This window comes from Vespa crabro, chromosome 11 (assembly GCF_910589235.1).
Source record: "Vespa crabro chromosome 11, iyVesCrab1.2, whole genome shotgun sequence".
NCBI lineage: Eukaryota > Metazoa > Arthropoda > Insecta > Hymenoptera > Vespidae > Vespa > Vespa crabro.
The window spans coordinates 2,444,810-2,467,129 of NC_060965.1; the positions used below are offsets into that span (position 1 = coordinate 2,444,810).

Genomic DNA, 22,320 nt, shown 5'->3' on the forward strand with positions numbered 1-22,320 from the left:
CGATCGGCACGTAAATTTAAACGCGAAAGCCTGGAGGGAACCGCGTCCACTCGTTATGTTTCTGACAAATAAACTCAGGTTTCGTTGCTTGTGTTGACCATGAAATGTAGCGCGCGCTTGTGTTTTATTGTCAGACAATAAGTTTTTTTTTGTTTTTTTCTTTCTTTGTTTTTTTTTTTTGCTTTCTTTTTTGTTTTTCCAAATTCATTCCGTCCTCGTTGCATTCGTACACGTCGCCGTATAAATTCAAAAGCTGTACCTACGTGTTATGAACAAAACAACGGAGAAGTCAATGGCTATAAATTATTTTCGAAAGCGTGAAATGAAATCTATCGAAGCAGTCATTCGCGCTACATTCGTGATACTATATACAGTCATCTATCTGTGTGTCATTTACTAGAGCCTCCACACTCCACCCAATACCTCGACCTAACACCCCCACAACTAGCCAACAACCACCAACCCAATATCTCACCCAATACCCTCATTCCCATCCACTCTTCTCATTCGAGCCCAACACTTCCAACCCATCACCACCCATTTATTGCCACCCAGTCACCCAAATTCCATCTAACACATCCCATCCATTGCCGCCCACCTTTCGAAGCCTACCCACCACCACCCAACTATCACCACCCACCCATAACTGTCTCACTATTACCACCCGTCCATCACAGCTCAACTATCATCGCCCATTTACCACCACCCAACTAGAATTGACCATCTATTACCATCCACTTATGACGGTCCAACTATGACCATTCAATTATAACAATTCAACTATTACTGCCCAACTATTGCAGTTCAACTATCGCTATCCACTTACCACCGCCGAAATATAACCTACCAACTATTATCGTCCAACTATAACCATTCAATTATCACCACCCAACTATTATTGCCCAACTATCACCACCCATCCATCATCGTCCAATTATTACAGCCCACTCATTACTGTCCAACTATTACCTGCCACCCATGATCGTCCACCCACAACTGTACGCCCATTACCGCCAATAACGCCCTCTTCTCAGCAACTACCAACCAAACTTCTCTCACGAAACCCCTTCATTCAAGATTATCCACTCCTCTTTTACTTTACAGTCACGCTGATGAAGCCCCGAATTAATCTTTTCGTCAAACAGACACGGTCAGATGTTTTCAGATAGATAATTAGCACATTTGAAATGCAGTGACACAGAACTTGTTCTCTTTCTCTTTCTCTCCATTTCTCTCCCATTTTCTCTCTCTCTCTCTCTCTCTCTCTCTCTCGTTCATTCGGTTGAAAAGAAAATTGAATAAAAATGAATTGAAAAGTATCACTTTGTTCGTTTCTACCTTCCTATATATGGTCGATCTTTTATTATGTCGTTCATGTTCAGAAACGAACATGTTCACATTACCATAAAAATCAATGAAATATAATTCTTATACGTCTGATAGAAACAAGAAAGAGAGAGAGAGAGAGAGAGATGTGATATGATTATAACAAAAGTAGGTTTGTATACCTTGAAAAGGAAAAAATTGATGATGAAAATAAAATTAAAAAATGTATTACCCATTGTATGGAATCTCTGTTCTGTGAAAGGAGCTTACTGTAAAAATATAGAAAAAAAAATGATGAAAAGACATGGATTGAGTGAATGAGAGAGGGAGTAAGAGAGAGAGATAGATAAAAAAGAGAGAGAGAGAGAGAGAGAGAGAGAGAGAGAGAGAGGGAGAAAAAATTGGAATGAGACAGAGAGATAGAAAAGAAAGTAGAAAATCGGTAGAACCCTTCTGTAGACTTTTTGCTTCGACTACTGCCGAATATCGTCTTGGTCCCGATGATATTTTTCCATCGGTCTTTTCCTGAAGCTGCAGGTGACTTCGACGAAGAGGACGCTAGCAAGACGGTTTTCATCTTGAATCTTGAATCGTTTTCCAATACGTAGGACTTATGGATATATACCTGTTCGGCAGCGATTTCACATTCCCCGTCTATTTTATTCGAAGTATCCCGACGGTGGGTGCTATTAAGATGGTAGAGAAAAAAGATGACGCAGGGATGTAGAAAAAGAAAAAATCTCAAGGTGAAAAAGATAGCACCGATGGTCCTGACAAAGAATGAGTGAAAGAAAGAAAGAGAGAGAGAGAGAGAGAGAGAGAGAGAGAGAGAGAGGTGAGTGAGAAGAGTTAACCGAGCGGCATGTACAACTCGCGAATGGATGCGTTCGCATATTGCCCGGCAAGGCGGAAAATTAAGAGATTGGCTCTGGTTGTATCTGTGTGTATGTGTGCATGTATATGTGAGGGAGCGAACGAGAGAGAAAACGAATGGGATTCACCGACTGTCCCGAGGACACGAGAACTATAGAATTCAATTATCTTTCTCTTCGAAGCCGTCCTAATTAAATACTCAATCCTATCATCGGATGCGTTTAGCGTTCGTCGCCCGTTGAATTTAAATCCTTCCGTATTTCACTTTTTCCTTTTTCTTTTTTTCTTCTCCATCCTTCCTTTTCTTTGTTCCCCCCTCTTATATCATCCTTTTTTCCTTTCTTTCGTTTTCTTCGTCAATCGTTCCCGAAGCGGACCGAGAAGATAACCGTAAGAGTACTCTTACATTTTTTACGAGATTCACTTGATATGAATCTATTTTTAATATAAATTTATTGCGAACAGTAAATAACTATAGAACGATAGAACGATTAAATACATGTTTTATTATGCGTATTCTATTTTTTATTTTATATATATATATATATATATATTATCATGACATAAGACGATTTAAAAATTGACTTAATATTTTCCGATGGTTAATGAATAGGTATATGTCGACTCGTGTTGTTTTACCATTCGCTTTTAATAACCAACGAGAGAAATCTTAATCCCTTGATGATAAATAATTCCTACGCATGCCAAAATCCTTTCTAGCTTATTACTTACTCTAGGTGTACACGAGGATTAAAACTTCCCTCACATTTGCGGCCGTACCACCGGTAAGTGTACACCGTATATCGCATTATGTATGTACATATACTTGATTTCTGCATTCGCGAACATGAACGTAAACTATTAACGAATAAGGAAACTACCGGACGTAATATGAGCTTTAGATTTGAGGTAAAACGAAAATATTGGGAATTACAAAATAGAATACCGAATTTTAATATTTATACCATTTAAGCTTTATTAATTTGGAATCATCTTCTTAAAAGGAAAAGTTACAAAAACAAAAAGGGAAGAAAATATTATTAGATCAATTTAAAGGTTGATACTATTTTTTTTTTTTTTTTTTTTTTTTTTTTATAAAAATATACGTACATTGTACGTTATAAAATATTTAGAAGAAAAAAAAAAAAAAAGAAAGGAAAAAAGAAAAAATATTTTTCTTTTCATCCAATCGTATCATTCTTATAATAATTTCGAGTTTCGATAACGTTCGATCTCGTCAAATTGCCTTCGAGAAAGGAAGAAAAGTTATTCGACAGACTATCGAGCTAACGAACGCTATTGAACTAACGAATACGAAAATTCGCTATCGTTGATATTCTAAAATATTCACACACAGAGGGAAAGAGAGAGAGAGAGAGAGAGAGAGAGAAAGAGAAAGAGAGAAAAAGAGAGAGACCATTTTGCGAGAGCGAGTATTAGATTTCATTTAACTTTAATTTACCACCTACGGGCTGTCGAAGAACGTTCGTTCCAGTATTGCTAATTATACATTTTACAAGCAAGGTTTACCATTGGGTAATTATTTTGCCTCAATATAAGCGGTGTATTATCGGTATTAGCATTTCGCATATTCCATCGATGCATAGATCGATGTATTTCTAATGGTGCTTTGCGCAGGTTCGATCTGATGGTATCATAAAAGTATATTAATGACGTTCGTTTTATCTCTCCTGCGAGATCTTCTTGTACGAACTTTGGCCCCTATGCTCCCGCTAATAATAACATAAAGAGTGAAACGAAGAAAAGAAGAAAGAAAAAAAAAAAAAAGTAAGAAAAAAGAAAAGAAAAAGAAAAATAATCTTTGATCGAGTAAAAGAAATTTTCGTATATTTAATCTAATTAAAATAATATCGATTTTGCAATAAATTCTATAAATGAAAATTCAGTTCAAAAGTATAAAAAACTTATAGATAATAAGAGAGAGAGAGAGAGAGAGAGAGAGAGAGAGAGAGAGAGAGAGAGAGAGATGGAGAGAGATGGAGAAAAATGAAGAAAAAGAAAATATCGAATTCAAACTGCAATCATGAAAAAATGAAGCGAATTGTGAAAATTGTGGAACTAGCAATTTTCCTTCAAAGATTTGAATAATGCTATAATGTAATAGGGTCGAAGACTAGACGCGTTATTACCAGTTCGTGAGGAAAGAGTTACGATCGAGAAATTTGGCTACCAGCCAAGAACCGTAGAGTCTCGAGTGGTGCCCAAGCTGATCAGCGTAACGCTTCTAATTCGAGAAAAGAGCTTCCATAGAGCAACTCTATACTTTACTAAAGTTCCTTTTAACTTTTATTAAGAAGCAACCTATTTGATCGTATATAGCGAGTAATAAGGTCAGATAGAAAATGATCTTGGTTGACCTATATAATATACAAAAATTAAATTAAAAAAAATGCTAAGATAAAGGGCAAAAGAGAGAGAGAGAAAGAAAAAAGAGAGAGAGAGAGAGAGAGAAAGAGAGAGAGAGACTAAAGTACAAAAAGCTTCGGCTAAAAAGTATCAACCGTACTTTCGGTTTCTAATGAGCGGTGAATGTTCGTTTTTTTATAATTGAACCGATGTTATCCGTGCTAATTGCAAAAACCAGCTTGACGTTTATCCATTAAAGAAAATAGATATTTTCTGGTGGGGACTGAAGTGCAACAAAATTTCAACATTTCTTTTTTTGCTTTCCTTTTTTTGTTTTTCCGAATATTCGAATACTCGAATAACTCTCCATCGAAAAGTTCGATCATCGTTACTTTGTTTCTACGGGCTCTTGTTGTTCTCATATTTTCAAGAGTCACATCTGCCATCTGTTATTTCATTATAATTAATTATTTCATTGTTCCTCTTTATCACAATTTACTTATAACAATGAAACTATTTCAGAAAATTCATACCACTACGGTTGATAAAAAGAAAAAGGAAGAAAAAAAAAAAAAGGAAAAAGCCAAAAGAAAAAAGAACAATTATATTCCTCTTCTATGAGATATTACGATTCAATTTACTTTAGTTCCATGCAAAGGCAAACGAATGAAAATTCTGAGCGACTAATCCTAACAATAAGCTTTCACGGATGCGGAAAGATCGCGTATGTCGGGCGTTTACGCAATTCTTTTGTAAAAAAAAAAAAAAAAAAAAAAAAAAAAAAAAAAAAAAAAAAATGAAAGAAAAAGGAGAAAAAAATGAAACAAACAAAATAGAAAAAGCAAAAAAAAAAAAAAGAGGAGCGAAAGAAAGAAAGAGGAGAAAAAAAAAGAAGACATTTCTCCGTCAAAATGGAACGACGAATCATAGTATGGAGCGAGCGGTAATAGGAGTAGCAGTAGCAACAGCGGACACTAGAAAAGGGGTAGAAAAGCAGTTTCCCTGAACATCCACTATCCCCACCATCATCCCATCTACACTCATGTTAACGGAAAAACCAGTGAGGACGTACGACCGATTAAATTGGTGCGCCCTGTCGAAGCATTTCGAATGTAAATACGGCAGCTCGTGTGGAAAAGCGAGTCCAACTACCAGCTAGTCGACTATTCGTCACACTCAATCAGTTCGGAAGGGTTGTCAGTGGTCGACAAAAAAAGGAAAAAAAAAAAAAAAGAGAGAGAGAAAGAAAAAAAAAGAAATAAAGTAGGAAATGCGTAGCTGGATGTTCCTTTCGAAGCTATCAACGCGCGAAACGAAACGTTCAGGATCATATCGGTCGACGAATGAGAAGAAAGATAGAAGGAATTGCGAAAGGGCAAAATAAAATAAGAAATACGAAGGAAACGTTAAGCCTCATGACAGAGATCGACGATGAAACTGTAAGATAGGTTTATTATTATTATAGTCTTTCTTTCGGAAAATCAATTTCTTTCAACGGCGTTGGTATATGCAAATGAAATATGAATTTCGTTCTTCCCTAGAACGTTTTCTGTTTAAGATTAAGGTGACTTGTAATAAGCAAACTTCCTTAGACGAATCTTCCAAGATTTTTAACTTATAATATGAATACGCATGGTTAGAATCATTATTCAGAAAGTCTATAATTGATGTGTTTAAATGTATTAGGTTTGATGAAAAAAAAAGAAAAAAAAAAAAGTTTTAGTATTACTTCGTTCTTAAAGGAAATAATTTCTATGATAAAAGTTTATTATTATCTTTAGGAGAAGACGAATATGATAAATATTCTTTGAAAATTTTATATTCGATATCAATATGATTTGATAAATGTACAAGTTGACTTGCGTCTTCTACGTGGAAAATAAAGGTATAATAATATAATATAGAAATCTTGTTATAGCTGATATATAAAAGGTATGAGCATGTCATTGACCGATAAGAAGACAGATGAGTCTGTAGAAATATTTTATACTAATATTAATGAGCCGTATCGTTGAGATCCTAAAGATAATGATAAAGTTGAATATGCCGAGGCGACGGTATGACGAATAGTATTCCCTAAGTACGAAATATTGATCGAACAATTATTCTCAGGTATGAGGTATGGCGGACAACGATCATGAATTAGATTAAGCCGGTGACACACGATGATATGAGTTAAGGATGCGCGTTCTACGTAGACCGAAGCACATTGCTGGAACGATAATATGGTACGCGTAACTCCAAAGCTTTCATCTTTGTCTTACTCTGGCTCTTATCCGTTTCTCGATCTTCTCCTTTCGTATACTCTCCTCATGATAAAGTGACTTGTCGTTTTCCCTTGTCCATGGTGTGCAATGTACCAATCGAAAACAGGTACTTAGCTTCGTCGACGAAATTAACCTGATTATAGGAATAGCACGAAATTGTCCTAAGTAGCACGATTGATTCAATATTCTGACCTGTTTCAATCGTTCGTATTTCCATTGAATTCTCTCGTACACATTTACACCTTATTGCTTTATTTTCTTGTTTGTTATTAATGAAAGGAGAAAAAGTTGTTGTGGATTTATGTCGGACGATAAAAAAAAAAAAAAAAAAAAAATTAAAGAAAGATTGACACAGATACGATTGAATTAATCGAGACAATATAATTATGTGATTTATTGAAAAAAATGTTAATTTGATTTAATAACTTAGTACAGAAAGATCGATTGACTTTAATCTCGATTCTCACGAATATCGAACCGTCCTGTAATTATTTCATGCGCAATTAACCAAATGTATAATTAATCTGACACGATCCCATAAACTTGCTGATATTATTAATTGATAAGTAAGATAATTTGATATGAGATACGATTACGGCGTTGATACAGAAAATAGATTAAGTATTTTATGTAAGATAACATAGAAAAAAAATAAAGTAACATTTCCTATGGTTCTTTTGCAGATTTTGAAATTGTTAGAATTAGAGGAGAGTGAAGAAACGGAGATTTCAGAGGATAGAAAAAAAAATCGGAAGATTTATGGGATAATCGAGCAACGAAATCAATGGAAGAAATAGAGTAAAACGTTTGGAGGATTCAAACCTATGCAGTATCAGCAGCAGTAGCAGTATCAGTAGCAGTAATAGCAGTAACAGTAACAGTAGTAATAGAAAAAGAACTAAGAGCCTAGTCCGATACTCGTCAAATATCGATTGGACCGGAATCTAGGCGATAGGTGGCCTTTTCCTCGGTCTTTAACATCATAAATCAAGGAAGTTCGAGTTCAGTGAGGAAGCAAAACGACGAAGCTTTCTCGCGGCTTCGACGATTAGATTCGCCGTCTACAAGTTGGATAAGTTTTACTAGTATCCCCTCTTCTAACTCACCATCTTGGTATAATCAACCCGCCACACTATCTTCCCGAAGCTTTCCCTAGCTTTCGAACTTTCCTCCGTTCGAGATAGTATTGAAAAGCGGATCGATGTGAATATATATACTTGCGTAGATATAACTAGATACTAAGAGAGTGAGAGACCGACAGATAGTCGTACAGATAGATAGACAGACAGATACATAGATAGGTAGACAGATAGTTAGATAGATAGATAGATAGATAGATAGATAGATAGATAGATAGATAGATAGATAAATAGATAGATAGACAAGCAGATTGGGTATACGAAGAGAGCCGATCAACGCGTCGAGCAATGAAAGGCCGATCGTAGTTTCGACTCGAAGAGATGAAAAGCTAACTTCGCCTTCACCATCTGATAATGTACCTAAGGCAATGGAATCGGCCGTAATTGGGCTGACTTCCCGTCCATGCAAGAGTCGATTCGGGGATTGCCCAACCAAGAACTTCGGCTCTATTGATTGCTTCATCCCCAAACGACTGGTCCGATCCGCGGGTCAGAGGTTCAAGTGCTTTGGTCCACCCATCCTCAGAACCACTTATTCTTTAGCTTTCTCTCTTACCGACACAATCTTTTCTGACTCTCTCTCTCTCTCTCTCTCTCTCTCTCTCTCTCTCTCTCTCTGATTCTGGTACTTTTATATATCAAATCTTTCATCATTCTAGTAACGACTGTTAACCAATTCGTTCTAGTTATTTTTAATCATTTCTTCCTTAAACTTATTCTATTCTACTTTTCACTTATGAACAATTCAAGAAGCATTCTCATATAATTCATACGATTTTGACATTAAAACGATAGGGGAAGTTTAACTAGTGACTCTTCAAGAGGAATTTAGCCAAGTTATCCGGCTAGGGTCGTACATTTTCTGCGTGACTCGTCCTCGTTGTCAGCGCTAGGCTACACGTAGAATTAGGTCGACTTTACGCTCGACTCTCCTACTTACGTAGCTTCTCTCTCTCTCTCTCTCTCTCTCTCTCTCTCTCTTCTTCTATTTTTTTTTCTTTCTCTTTCCCTCCCTCTTACTCTTACTCTCTCGGTCTATCTCCCTGTCCCTTTTTTCCTCGTTTGTTCGTATCGTTCTCCTTTACGTTCGCTTCTGTTGGTGCACGGCATTGTTTGCTCTTCATAGTGAATTCTGTATCGAGAAAACTTGGCCGATAGAAGACAGAGAGATAGAAGAACAAAAGTTTAAGCGTATGAAATGAAAAAGTACGCCTTCTAAAGGGGTTAATCTACTGTGGCGACTCGGATTACTATGGTCGATGTTATGGCTCAAACGAAGCGTATATTTTGGTGATTCATTATTCGACCTCGTATCTGTAGGCTCTGTTGCTTTTGATTGAATTTTTTCTTTTTCATTTTTTTCTCTTTATCGTACGGTCCGTTTCTTTCCCCTCCCCCCCCCCTCCTCTTTTTAATAGATCTTCTCTTAGACGTAAAGAAAGAAACAGAACAAGAAAAAAAAAGAATAAAAAAAAAAAAAAAAAACAATGGACACTTTATTTGCACTTGGAAAACTATACCGACGTTTTCTCGTTTAAATTCATTTTTGCCTCATGTATATCGATTATATTGTTGTTATTTATCAACTTTAATAATACTCGAAATATCATGAAATATTTCAAATGGTATCGAATACATTTTTACAATCTTCTAATTAATATTATCTCGATGGAATATAATTGATTCAAATATAATGATTAAGATTATTAAAAGAGAATATTGAATGGAAAGATTCGATATGATAATCGGACAGTTAAGTAGATATTTTGATATTGAGATTTCGTTTCCATGTTCTTTCGAGTTTTATCGTTGTCCGTATTAAAGTGTTGAAACAACCGTGGGTCGTTGATAAAACGAATGTGAACCAGATTTAACCAGAATGGAATATCATCGGCATGTCTGCGACGTGGGACCATGGATAGTCGTTTGATGCGTGCGGAAATTGGAAAACATTGCTTATCGTTCAAATCTCTCGCATTCGATTTTACGAGCTTCAAACCAGTTTCGCTTGAAGCCAGTGTGTCAACTAACACAGGATACGTATTATGAGAACAACATTGATAGGTAGGGTAGAAACGGAATCGATGAGAGAAACTACGACAACGATGACGAGACAGTCCTGTTGATTTGTAACGACACAAACGCAATTCGCAAATTGTAACGTGCAATTGAAGTCTCGAGGAAATAGAATTCAGGAAAGCCACACGTATCGTATACGATCTATTCTCTGTATCAGGGGATAAATTGTCAAAGGCATTATAACAATATACATACATACATACATACATACATACATACATACATACATATATACTTGTAGTCTATCTAATATCTCTAGAATATTTGAAACTATGAGCTAAGAATATTAATGTATAATATCCATAAATAATATTGAAAAAGTTATTACCGATCGTCAAATTCATACCTAGTCCGACTATCATTTATTATTACATTCATGGATATTTTACTTTTCTTTTCGTACGAAATAAAACTTCTCTTACATAGCCACATTGGAAGCGACCTGAAAATTTACAATAACTTACCAGCTCGGAATAGTCACATTTATCATGGTTGCAGCTCGTATTTTCAGATTTTCAAGCTTTCGACGTACCTACGTTAACCCCTATGGAAATTCGATCGTTATACCGAGATAAGACGGAAAGCTTTTGACGGTATTGTTTTAACGAAATGGTCAATTTTAAGTCGGTGCTGTTGAACACAATCAGGAGATTTTCCTAAACGAGTGAAAGATCCTGTTAAATATAAAGCGATGCTCCGAGGATACGGGAAATCGAGAAAGAGAGAGAGAAAGAGAGAGAGAGAGAGAGAGAGAGAGAGAGAGAGAGAGAGAGTACCGAGAACGATCGAATAGGAAAAGCCAAAATAAAGTCAACAGGGATTGCATGAGAGCAAAAGATAGTAGTAAAGAGGAGGAAAAAAAAAAGAAAGGAAGAATCTGCTTGAGCGTACTTTGAGCGGAAAGCAATCTCATTCGAAACAGGGTTGGAACCGTCATTGCGCGAGCCGAAAGTCGTTACGCTGCGAGACACAGAACGTCTGATTTCGGAAGAAGAAGGCGACTACTACTTAGTAGACGAGTTTCAAAAGGGAGAGAAAGAGAGAGAAGAAGAAGAAGCTCTTCTTGTCCTTTGAGATTACGTGCGTTTCACTTTGCCCTTCTCTCTCTCTCTCTCTCTCTCTCTTTATCTTTTTCTTTCTGTCTCTCTTTTTCTTGTTTGCAACGTTACTTCAAGATTCCGTGTCTCAAGAAAAGCGAATGCTACTACCAAGCAACCTGCTAGAAAGAGGCAGATTAAAGCGTGTACGTAACCTCCTTGGTCTTTCACATTTTCCTTCCTTATACGAAAGGACATTCAAAAAATATCATGGAATTGAATTAGAAAATTAGAAAAAATAAAATGATGATTGTAAGGGATTAAAGTTTCAATAACTTGAATTGTTATTATTACGTGAATTTTTATAAATTAGATATTGGATAATAATTAATCATTTCTTTTGTAAGATCGATCGCTACGTTATCAATTTGATAGATATAATTTATATATCTCGATACATAGTGTGATTATTTAATCATAAAGATATATATTTTTAGAATAAATAATTATTAGCTTATTTGAATGATTCAATAATGAGATAATTGAAATAAAGTATGAAAACATGAATGTTTCTTGAAAAAAAGGAAACTATCAAAGAAATATTAAACGTGAGCCAAGCATCATAAATGGTAACGTTGGTGAGGAATATGGTTGAGCGATTTAAATTTGAGGTACTGTTCGTTAATTATTGCCGTTAGAGCGAGGAGTCAAATAACCTCGCACTCTCCGCCCTAACAGCACGATAATGAGCTCCGTCGGTCTCTGTTCTCGATTATTAATGTATACTACTTCAAGCCCTACCCCCATGAGTATGCCCATTCTCCCGAAATCCCATCCCCCATCGCGGCTGTTTTCGTTATTGCCGCAGTTTGCAGTAGTTTGTTAATGTCAGCTCTAAACGGCCACTGGTGCTTCTATTATATCGTAAAGCACAGCGCCTGCTATGCACATATAAGCAGCGCCATTAGAGATACGTTAGCCTCTTCGCTTTTCTCTCTCTCTCTCTCTCTCTCTCTCTCGCTCTCTTCATCCCTTTTGAGAAAAAGAAACGACTAGGCAAGTCGAATAACCAACCGCGCACAAATCTACCTCCCATAAAAATATTCAAATTATTAAAATAGTTTTTATCAACCATACATATTTTCCCTTACAGCTTCGATACAGTTAATAATATACGATCGTACTGGTATTATTTAGAGATATATCTTGTTTATCGTTTATAGAGTATAGATTTGTATCCCATATTCCATATCCTAAAAGTTAATAGATATCGATTTTCTATTATTTATAACTTATGAATGATAAATATGTAATGATTGGTTCGTGCACTTTCGAAAAAAAGAAAAACGTCATTATATCACAGATATATATGTATTATGTAAATCGACAGATGACATTTTACGATTACCTGTTTTCTTATTACAAAAGTTAATCCTCCGATTCCCATTTGCATTCCCACGAAACACACACCATCGTCATGATGCGCCAAGAAGTTTGCTCTTCTTCTTGGAATCAACGACACGAGAAATGGAAGGAAACCCAAGCGGTGAATGAAGGAAAGATGCAAGGTGAAGGAGAGTTATGTAGAAATGTAGAAGACGGAAAGGGAAAGAGTAAAAGACAAATGAGCGGGCATTAGTTGAAAATGCCGACAAGTCCAGGAGAGGCAGGTATGTCTGTGGCAACAACAATAACAACAACACAACAACAACAACAACAAACAACAACGTCGGCCTTCAATGCGCTTACGAATAATAGTTTGCAAGCTCAAATGCCTAAACGAAATTCTCTTTCTCTCTTTGTTTCTCTAATTCTCTCTCTCTCTCTCTCTCTCTCTCTCTCTCTCTTTTTGAAGAAATGAAGAAGAGGAGAGGTAAGGAGAAAACAGGTACATGCAAATTAGATGGGCGTTGCTTTTAAATCAATGTTCTCGCGCATTATACCTTCAAGTCAGAACTAGCTCGCGTGATACCTCCGGGCTAAAAGTTGCAACGAGTGGTCCCGATACCTCTAAGGATAAAAAGAGAAAGAGTTAAAAGATGAGAAAGAGTGAGCGAGAGAGAGAGAGAGAGAGAGAGAGAGAGAGGGATAGGGAGAAGAAAGAAAAAGTTAGCAGGGTAGTTTTCGTTGTCGATAGGGGCGTCGTCCGAATACGTAGGGAATAGTGAGTATGTAGTTTCGTGTCTAATGATTAGGAGAGGGTGCGACGTCGGCCGTATTTAGGAAATTTTATGAAAAGTACAGGATCGCGTGACCACGTCGCGTCGTCGCCATCGTCCTCTAGCTGAGTGAGAACGAGAAGGCACGTAGTACCTTTCTCTCTCTCTCTCTCTCTCTTTCTCTCTCTCTTTTTCTTTCTTATCCCTTTCAGGACATTATCTACGATCGAGAGGCCACTTAACCTGCTAAAAGTCGATCGAGCCACATGAAAAATAGTGTTACAGCTTGGTGCGGCGGCCTCGATCTACCTTCTCTTAAAAATATTCTAACGATACACCCCTTAACTTCGATCAACTATTATGGACATTCTTTATACTGGGGCATGTATCATAGGCGTAAGATCGTACAAGTTTTATTTTAAGGTGGGGATACCTACGTTATCTCACGTGTATCGTTCCAGGTTATGGACAAGGCCTTGGTTCGTGTTGGCAGATCAAGCGTTAATCGTACGGTTCAACGATTCTCAAAATTTTCTCCTGCAAAATCGATTTATCCTACAGCATTGTAACGACCACCTCCTAGCCAACCACATTCTCCTTCCTCATTCCCCTCTTATCCCCCGCTCCTTCAACCACCCCGTATGTAGTACACGTTGCTCTAACACGTTGCTCTAACACGTCGCTCCTTTTTTTCCACCTCGGCGCCGAGTGAAATTCAATTTTCATGTCGCACGCACTCTACTCTACTGGCATCTACCTACTGTCTTTTATATATGTACGTGCGTGTAGAGAGAGAGAGAGAAAATGAGAGAGACAGAAAAAGAGAAAGAGAAAGAGAGAGAGAGAGAGAGAGAGAATGAGAGAGACAGAAAAAGAGAAAGAGAGAGAGAGAGAGAGAGAGAGAGAGAGAGAACGAGGGAGATAGAGAGAGTGTGTATGACGCACGACAATGCGAATATGGCTGGCTAAGCGTACACATGGCAAAGTCGCGATAAGCGGGTTTCCTCGTTGTACACGAGACTGCATGCGTGTTAGCTTCTCTATGTATCTGTGCGTAACCATCTACCTACCTACCTACCTATCCTACCTACCTACCTATCTACGTGCATGCATGCGTGAGTGCGTGCGTGAGTGCGTGCGTACTTTGAACGTAGGGACGTGTCTCCCTAAGTTAGATGGTTAGACAGGTAGGTAGATAGGTCGGTGGAAAGGGACGTGCATCATGACTTTGCCCTTCTCTTATACTTTCCCTCTATGTCTTGTCACAATGTGTCAGTTTGCGTACACTGAAGTCAGTTGATTCATACTTCTTACAACACGTTCGCTATCCTTACCAAAACTGATCAAAATGACAACGAAAGAACGTTGTAACGTTACATCTGACATATTAGGAGTAAATATTTTTTAATTGCAACGTTGAATAATAAAAATGGAATGATCGAAGTGATAAATTTTATCATTTCCTTTTCTTTTCTTTTTTTTTTTTTTTTCTTTTCTTTTTTTTTTCTTTACCCTTTCTTCATATGATATATATTTTAGATCGGAGGACAATGTACTCATTGAAAATAATGAGTAAATAGTTAAGTTACAGTATGTATATCATACTTTATTAACAGAAACGTTATCTCCTCTTTTTTATACAGTAATATCATATAACGAGTAACAAAAAAGGAAAAAAAAAAAAAAGAAAAAGAGAAAAAAGGAAAAGGATTCAGGATTCGGATCCTATATAATATAATCGATAAATGTTTTATAAATCATTGATCAAAATGAAATGAGAAATTCAAACGACGTGACAAAGGAAGATCGAACAAGTCCGATGTACGTTTAGACGAGCAATCGAGTTCCTAGTAAGCGCGTGCATACGCGTAGTTGTGTGTCCAGTTTGCGTGTCGAGGGCGTAGGGCGATCCACCGCAAGTAATTAGGTGATGTGTTTATCGCACATCGGTTACCCGCCGGCGCGCCGTGACGGGCTAACTAGTGATAATCGATTATCACCCTCGAATCGAATTCTTCACAGTTCGTCGACACGACGAACGTCGACGACGTTGCTTGCTTTCCCTGAACGTGTTCGCGTATTCGTATGTATGCATCGTGCATTCATTCGTGAAATGCACGCACATATATATATATATATATATATATATTATATACATCCGGACATACGTAAGTATATGTATGAAACGTTCATGCGATCCACGGGCCAAGCTCATTCTCTCTCTTCGATCGTGAACGAGCACCCTCGATAACGTGCTTTCTCTTTCATGGTTAATGATATTGGCTATCGATTCGTTCTGAACGTCTTCCGAACATTGTCCGCGCACGCGCGCAAACGAGATACCATTTTACGAAAGTGCATCGACGTTCGTGCATTTCTGTTACCGTTTTAGCTCAATCAGCGAATTACATAAAAAGAGAGAGAAAAGAAAAAAAAAGGAAAGAGAGGAAAAGTAGATAAAAAAAAAAAAAAAATTAAATAGAAATAGTTTTATTAAAGTAGTTCCATCGAAATTAGTACGGTTGTCTAAATCATGATTGGTCTGGATATCTTCGATCCGAAAAATCCAATAATGTCCAATGTATATGTATTATATATCTAGAACATTGTGTTAATGAGTTTTTCTTCTTTCTTTTTTTTTGTATTTTTTTATTTTTTTATTTTATATAACCCATTTTATTGATTAAATTTGTAAGATACATTGTGTTTAGAGCATTAACGTCGTAATCATTGATAACTGAATAACACAAATTTTCATTACTCATATTCATCATGATAGGTCTTATCCTTTCGTTTAAAGTAGTTTAACTAATTCTAGAGTATGGTAATCGATATTTTAAAACTTCTAATGGATCTGGGTCAGACTCATTTGCAAGCGTAAAAGTAGTAACGGAATAGTGGACCAACATTTTTCTTAGTTACGATCGTTTTAAGGTCCTTTAAAGAAAAAGAAGAAAAAAAAAATGGAAATGTTCTGTTTAGGAATGCGTCATTACTTCGTAAAGTAGTTACTTTCGTGAGAACAGGGAAAACTCGTTTGGAAAATTACCTTAAATAAATTCACATTTGGAAAAGAATCGTAAACGATGGTAATCTTGGCCAAATTGGCTAATTCGAAAATAAAATTTCGATATTCTTAAATGAAATTGTTTTAATTTCTGCGAATGTACATAGGTATATATGAAAGTAAATGGGTATACTTGATAATAAAATACTTACTATATATGTGTTTATATATATATATATATATATATATGTATATAAATAATTCTGTCAATCGATAAACATTTTAAAAAGTAATTTTTTTGTAGCAAGATCGACACAATAGTTTTTATTTTGTTAAATATCGAATCATGATCGATTTTTTTCAAGTAAGATGATCAATACTTTAAAGATCATGGTAACTCTAGATCAAACTAATTTACTTGAATAAAAGTAGTTAAAAGAATAGTAAGTCGCTGAGAAAGAAGAACGAGTATTCTATTCTTCTCAGTTACGATAGCCTGTACGGTTGAAAAAGAAAGAGAAAGAAAGTGATGAAGAAAAAGAGAGATAGATAGATAGAGAGAGAGAAAGAGAGAGAAAGAGAAAGAGAGAGAGAAAAATAGTGCTCGATAGATAGAGAGAGAGAAAGAGAGTGAGTGAGAAAGCTGGAAACGTTCGAGAAACATTTCTTAGCGAGACTTCATTTTGAAAATTACAGTAAGTAGATTCGAATTCATGAAAGAGAGAGAAAAGATGTATATGAGAGAAAAAGAGAAAGAGAGAGAGAGAGAGAGAGAGAGAGAGAGGGACGGGGGAGAAGTGAAAGAGAAAGGTATGAGGGAGGAAGGCAAAGTGAAACCATATAACAAGTTTCAAAGTTAAATTAGGTATATAACGGTAATTGCTTTTCAGTAATTAAGAGAAACGTATATAGAAGAAACCATCTAAAATTCTTCTATCGATCGAGTATCGATGTTCGAACGCGGCTCGATAAATTTTAAGCTTAATAACGAATGCATCCTCAGGCAGGTATACGTGGACGATGAAATTAGAAACGTGTTTGCATTGGATACAGAAAGATCTTTTCGTACAGCAGTCTCTCTCTCTCTCTCTCTCTCTCTCTCTCTCTCTCTCTCTCTCTCTCTCTCTTTACTTCCTCTTTTCTCTCATTCATTATTGATTTTAAAAACAATATTGCTTTCCAAATATTTTCATATGAAGTAATAAACTTCAATAAATAAATAAATAAATAAATAAATATAGAAATAAATAAATAAATAAATAAATAAATAAATAAATAAATAAACGAACAAATAAATGTGTAAATCAATATATATATATATATATATATATATATATATATATATATATGTGTAAATGAAATTTAGCTTATTTCGATATGATTGACAAGGAATTTAATTGACGAATAAGATATGATATCTTTTTATTCGTTTTTTGTAATTTTTATAGGATCTATGATTCGATCATTTATCCTCGTATTAATTGAATTCGAATGGCTACTCTTTTTATAACTATTCTTATTAATTTTAAAATCGATCGATACTTGTTACCAAACTGAACACATCTCTCTATGAACGATCGATCGTTCTATTCGACTGGCTGCACAATCGATATTGTTTTTATGCGAATCCTACGATCCACGGGTATTAAATGGAACAAGGACAATAAAACTAGAGCAATTTAGATGCTATCAAATTTTTATATCAGTTGCGAAAGTAGATTTTTCATTCGACACCGAGAATCTTGATGGGTACGAGTTGTTTCGCTACCCATCATCGTACATAGCTTTCTCTTTTTTACTTTTTTTTTTCTTTTTTCTTTTTTCTTTTTTCTTATTTTCTTTTACGTACATACGTAATCGCGTTTATGTAAAATTTAATGCCTATGAAAGAATATTGCATTTTATCGAACTCTAATTTTTCTCTTTCTCGAGTTATATAAATCGTAAAGTCTCCAAAATATATAGTTAAATATATATATATATATATATATATATATATATATATATAATTGTGATTGCATTACATTAAAACAAATTTCATTAAAAAGTTGCAATATTATTTAATTTCCTATCGATGAATGCGTTCTTAATGACTTATGAAAAAAAAAAAAAAATAACTAACTGTGAAGTTTTAAAGTTTGAAGGATCTTTCGAGGCGTGTACAGAAAGCGTGGGCGTTCTAACGATAATAAACACTTACGTAAACACGATGTAAACACTTTGGGAATAGCGAGGAAGGAACGTCCAAGAATATCGCCTTCGTAGAAGGATTATTAAAAGACTCTGTTAAGACTACTTTACTTCGCGCTTTTAACGTTTCATTTATTAATAAAACTTCTTTTATTTTTTCCTTTTTCTTTTGTTTTTTTTTTCTTTCTCGTAGAAATGCTTTTTCGATTAGTCTACGAAAATTATAGATAGATAAGAGAGATAAATAAGAAAATATAATTTAATTTGTTATTTTAAGAAAATATATATATATATATATGTGTATTTACTATTTGGAGATTTTATTATTGGAAAATATTTGTTGTTGAATGTAATTCTGAATGGATCAATTATATTTATTCTTTATAAATAATTACGAATACATATTATGAATTTGAATGTATATCATGAATTTGATCCGCATTCTCGTATTTCGTACTAAAGATATAATTATCTCATGTATTAGCGTAAAAGATAAAATAATATTTTATTGTATTTCAAATAAAAGACTATATCTATACGATATAACGCATGATATAAATCATGACCGTCCTATGATATTAAAGACGCAACGAGCAATAAAGCTTGCTCGAAACGTCGAAACGCATAAAGGAGAGTTAGCAAGCTGTGCCAGACCAACTGCCGGGCCGATATTACCTTTGTTGGGCCACTCCTAAATCATGTAACCGCGTAAAACACAAAATCACGATACGTTGGACGAATGCATTTCAACATCTTGCAATTATTGCGGTTTAGGTATGTCCCTTTGTAAAGGGGATGGGAGTGGGGGAGGGGAAGAAAAAAAGAAAAAGAATGAAATTCGATAAATAAAATATCCACCAGATGTTTGATCGACTAAACTTATTGTATATTGAAGACATTAAATATAAATTTAAGTTTAATCGCAATTTTAAATGACCCCCTACGTTCTAAGAAATAATCGTATTTTTGACCATGAAAGTACCTTTCCAACTTTCATATTACAATATCTAGAAAAAAAAAAGGGACGAAGAAAAGAAAATATGTATTCAAGAGAAAGGTAGTTTTAGGGTTTAGGGAAGGACAGAGAGGGAAATCAAGAAGAGAAAAAGGGAAGAAGACGAGGCGGAATGTAACAGAAAGCTCACTCGTGCGAGAACGCGATGGAATTCTCATTCTTGGCTAACACCACCAAAATAGACAGACGGGCTCGCTTTTCCCACGGGCGTGGAGCACGCTTTCTCGTTTGTTCCATCTTTGCGCTAGCTCTGAATTCAGGCTGCTCAACTAGCCTAACTCGATTTACGCGAGGCAGAACGCAAACTCATATCGGTAAATCCGAGTTACCTGTCTTTCTACTATCACGTCGTCGTGCCTCCTCAATTAGGCGATTCGTGTCTGCCAAGAGACGCAACCAATCCAACTTCCCCATCTATTCTCCGAGGCAAGGACATCCGTCGTCTGTCGCCCAAGTAGTCCTGACTTTTGAGAGCTTTCTCGTTGTTTCATGACGTACGGCTTCGTACTCCTATTATGAAAATCAAGCGAACGATTTCGAAGAAATTACGATGTAAAGGCAATTTATGTTACTCCCCTTTAAAAAATGGTCTTACCGAGTTTCGAAATTTTTCGATAAACTCTTGTTTAGAAAAAAAAAAAAAAAAAAAAAAGAAAAGAAAGAAAGGAAAAAGAAAAGAAAAATATAAGACAAGATATATACGATGTTACAAGTTAGTTGCGACAACTTTATCGCTAATATATTCTTACAAGTTTATCAATTTTATTTTCCTTATTCACATCCATCCATATCCTCTCTTTTCCAAAAAACAAAAATTCCAATTTTACTAAACATCCGATAGATCTGATATTCGTTAATTATTTAATCGTCGATCCTCTCTTGATTAACTTGATTAACGCTGAAAGAAACAATTGTGTTAATTTATATAAATAAAAGTCAAAGTAACCTTTTGGTTTTTTCGAAATAATAAAAATCTCTCTAGTAGATGATCCGAGAAAAAGTTTTGATACGGGGAAAAACGGATGTTGAAAGTTTGATAAGACGTTTGGTCGCGAAGATTATTTCGTTGGGTGGTAGATCGAACGAACTTGAAAGTTCTTCATCGAGACGAGCCGAAACGACGGAACATTGGTCGACGGCAAATGGATTTCACGAGGGAAGCAATTACGTTCTGAGACCGCGGCACTCCTGATGAATCGAGCTTTTTTAATCACGAGATGCGAGCACGGAATAAATTGAATCGCGGGGTATGCTTGTCTCTCTCCTTCTCACTCTTGGTTACTTTCTCCTCCTCCTCTCTCTCTCTCTCTCACTCACTTACTCTCTCAGCTCTCTTTCTCTCGTCCCTCCGTCGCTATTTCTCTTCAAACGTTGAGCCGAATGGTAGAGGATAGAAGGTGTTTCGTTCTCAGCGGAAACGCAGTCGCATTCCAGAACAGTGATTTTAACAGCGCCGTTTCTCGAAACATTAGGATTACTCGCACGAACCCGTCGCAGTTTAACGGCTTTCACGTTCAAAAGTAATTAGGTTAATTCTACTAAAAGCTCACGTGGCTGAAGCTGCAGAAATTATCTGCCGTTATAACATTGAGCGCTTGGAAAAATAAGATTGACTTTTCCGATTAACCATTGTTGGGATACTATTGTGTAAAACTGGGAAACTAATTTGTTCTATTTTCTTTGATGTTACGTACTCCCGCCTCTATTTAAAGAATAGAAAATCGATAGTACGTTATTTGTATTGCAAATATTATCTCGGATTTGACGATTCGAACGAATCCTGTACATTTAACGTTTTCTCTAAAACTAGCCAAGTTGCAGTTTTCGTCACGAACGCGTTTCACGCTCTGGAGGAATACTTTTTGCTAGTGTATTACGTACGACAAGTTTTCAATTTTCAAGTTTAGAAAGTACCTACGTGGAAAGTGGTAACAACGAAATAGGGGGAGGAAAGAGAGAAAGAGAGAGAGAGAGAGAGAGAGAGAGAGAGAGGGTGTCGGTTGGTTATCACTCTCGGTTTGCCGCGTGTTAGCCACGATACCAGAAAGGGACACGGAACACACCGTCACGCTAATCCAAAGGAAAGTTAAGCACGTGCACTTACTCTCATAATTAGTTTTGCCGTTAAAAGATGTTAAAAAAGTTTACCAGAAGTGAGATAAGCTTGTAACAGGACTATTCTATCGATACTAAGCTTTACACCTATTACAACCAACCGCGAAACGGTTGAACGTTGTTGGGAAATGCTTGAAATCTTGCCGATCGTTCGACCCAAGAGAACACGAGCTTATTCAACGGGTGGTAGTACAAAGAGGAGGGTTTTACTTGCCAACGTTGACCATAATCACAAGGATAATTGCAAGGTATCGTTGTGGCGACCCTTCAAGATAGGGGGTGCTTTTCAAACTCGCTAACTTTTTCGTAGACGTTTGAAAAATTGTTTCTCAGAATGATCTACGATAGACGGTTATATTAACCACAACCAATCTTTCATGTTCATGACGAAGAATCATTGTTAAGATTACTATTTTACAAATTGATTTCCTTTTCGAACTTTCCCAAGGATTATTGAATTAAAATTAAGTAAGTAAAAAGTTAAAATAACATTTTTTTCCTTTTTTTTTTTTTTTTCTTTCTTTCTTTTCTCTTTAATGATTTATCCTTTTCCCCTCACTAAATTATATAGCTAAATTATTATAGCTTCGTGAAATCAGAAGGAACGACATACAAATTTTATTATTATTATCAATTTTATTTAACGAACTGAGAAATTCTGATCGAATGATATATCGAAACGAATGTTCATTCAGTAATAAATATATCTTATAGAACTTTGAATGTCATCGCTGTGGCAGAGAGAG

The 22,320-nt window shown here is 35.8% G+C and overlaps 1 protein-coding gene across 4 annotated transcripts in view; it reads right to left on the bottom strand.

Annotated features, from left to right (window-relative positions):
* LOC124428079 (discoidin domain-containing receptor 2-like) overlaps positions 1-22,320 on the bottom strand; it is a 159,859-nt gene that overhangs the window by 93,146 nt on the left and 44,393 nt on the right. The gene's annotated exons all lie outside the window — the stretch shown is intronic.